The 2500-nt window shown below is 18.8% G+C and overlaps 1 protein-coding gene across 1 annotated transcript in view; it reads right to left on the bottom strand.

The window, feature by feature from the left end:
• The window catches only part of LOC123514095 (cytochrome P450 4C1-like), a 40347-nt gene that overhangs the window by 13413 nt on the left and 24434 nt on the right, over nucleotides 1-2500 (bottom strand). The gene's annotated exons all lie outside the window — the stretch shown is intronic.

Here is a 2500-nt window from a genome sequence, read left to right as displayed (position 1 = left end):
TTGCTTACTTTTCTGCTTTATTTTTACTTTTTATATTATTTTTTGCTTACTTTTTTCTTTTTTCTTTTAATTTTTTTGCTTACTTTTTTCCCTTTTTATTTATTTGCTTACTTTTCCTTTTTTTTTTTTTGGTTTTTTTTTTTGTTAATTTTTTTTTTGCTTACTTTTTCCTTTTTATTTTTTGCTTACTTTTCCTTTTTATTTTTCTTACTTTTTCCTTTTTTATTTTTCGCTTACTTTTTTTTTTTACTTTTCCATGTTTTCCTTTTTATATTTTTGCTTACTTTTTCCTTTTTTTAATTTTCTTGCTTACTTTTTTCCTTTTTTTTTATAATTTTTGCTGACTTTTTTCTTTTTTATTTTCTTATTTTTTATTTTTTTTTACTTTTTCCTTTTTATTTATTTACTTACTTTTTTTTCCTTTTTCTTATTTTTTGCTTACTTTTATCCTTATTTAAAATTTTCTTGCTTACTTTTCCTTTTTTTTTTTTATTTTTGCTTACTTTTTTTCCTTTGTTATTTTTTGCTTACTTTTTTCCTTTTTCTTATTTTGCTTACTTTTTTCCTTTGTTATTTTTTGCTTACTTTTTTTCCTTTGTTATTTTTTTGCTTACTTTTTTTCCTTTGTTATTTTTTTGCTTACTTTTTCCTTTTTTTATTTTTTTCTTACTTTTTTCCTTTTTTTTATTTTTTGCTTACTTTTTTTTTTTTCTTACTTTTTTCCATGTTTTCCTTTTTATATTTTTGCTTACTTTTTTCTTTTTTTAATTTTCTTGCTTACTTTTTTCCTTTTTTTTATAATTTTTGCTTTTTCTTTTTATTTTCTTATTTTTTTTTTATTTTTTGCTTACTTTTTTCCCTTTTTATTTATTTACTTTCTTTTTTTTCCTTTTTCTTATTTTTTGCTTACTTTTATCCTTATTTAAAATTTTCTTGCTTACTTTTTCCTTTTTTTTTTTTTTTTTTTTTGCTTACTTTTTTCCTTTGTTATTTTTGCTTACTTTTTTCCTTTTTCTTATTTTGCTTACTTTTTTCCTTTGTTATTTTTTGCTTACTTTTTTTCCTTTGTTATTTTTTTGCTTACTTTTTCCTTTGTTATTTTTTGCTTACTTTTCCTTTTTTATTTTTTCTTACTTTTTCCTTTTTTATTTTTGCTTACTTTTTTTTTCTTACTTTTTCCATGTTTTCCTTTTTATATTTTGCTTACTTTTTCTTTTTTATTTTCTTGCTTTTTCCCTTTTTTTTATAATCTTTGCTTACTTTTTCCTTTTTTATTTTCTTTTTTTTTTTTTTTTTTTGCTTACTTTTTCCTTTTATTTATTTACTTACTTTTTCCTTTTCTTATTTTTTGCTTACTTTTATCCTTATTTAAAATTTTCTTGCTTACTTTTCCTTTTTTTTTTTTTTATTTTTGCTTACTTTTTTTCCTTTGTTATTTTTTGCTTACTTTTTTCCTTTTTCTTATTTTGCTTACTTTTTTCCTTTGTTATTTTTTTGCTTACTTTTTTTCCTTTGTTATTTTTTTGCTTACTTTTTTCCTTTTTTATTTTTTTGCTTACTTTTTCCTTTTTATTTTTTGCTTACTTTTTTCCTTTTTTATTTTATTTTTTGCTTACTTTTTTCCTTTTTATTTTTTGCTTACTTTTTTCCTTTTTCTTATATTTTTGCTTACTTTTCTCCTTTTTTTTGCTTACTTTTTTCCTTTTTATTTTATTTTTTTTTGCTTACTTTTTTCCTTTTTATTTTATTTTTTTGCTTACTTTTTTCCTTTTTATTTTATTTTTTTGCTTACTTTTTTCCTTTTTATATTTTGCTTACTTTTTTGCTTTTATATTTTTTGCTTACTTTTTCCTTTTTATTTTTGCTTACTTTTTCCTTTTCTTATTTTTGCTTACTTTTTCCTTTTTATTTTATTTTTTTGCTTACTTTTTTCTTTTATTTTTTGCTAACTTTTTTCCTTTTTCTTATTTTTTTGCTTACTTTTTTCCTTTTTATTTTATATTTTTCCTTACTTTTTTCCTTTTTATTTTAATTTTTTTGCTCACTTTTCTCCTTTTTTTGCTTACTTTTTCCTTTTTATTTAATTTTTTTGCTTACATTTTTCCTTTTTATTTTTTGCTTACTTTTTTGCTTTTATATTTTTTGCTTACTTTTTTGCTTTTTTTTTACTTTTTTTTGCTTACTTTTATGTTCACTTTGCTTGCTTTTCTTTACTTTCTTATTTATTTTATATTTTTTTTTATTTATATGATTGTTTATTTTTTGCTTACTTTTTTGCTTACTTTTTTTTGTATTCCTTAAACTTTCCTTTTTTTGGGAGTTAATTTACTTGCTTTCCTTTACTTTTTAATTATTTTTTTTCATTTTCTTTATTTATGTGATTGCTTACTTTTTTTCCTTTACTTTATTTGGCTTTTTTCTTTCTTTTTCTTTTTTCTACTTTTGTTTTTTTTTGCTTTTTTATGCTAATTTTTTTTGTTTACCGTTTATTTTTTTTTCC

This window comes from Portunus trituberculatus, chromosome 5 (assembly GCF_017591435.1).
Source record: "Portunus trituberculatus isolate SZX2019 chromosome 5, ASM1759143v1, whole genome shotgun sequence".
Classification (NCBI taxonomy): Eukaryota; Metazoa; Arthropoda; class Malacostraca; order Decapoda; family Portunidae; genus Portunus; species Portunus trituberculatus.
The sequence above is the reverse complement of the archived record's forward strand: the minus strand, read 5'-3'. Positions and strand labels throughout refer to the sequence as shown.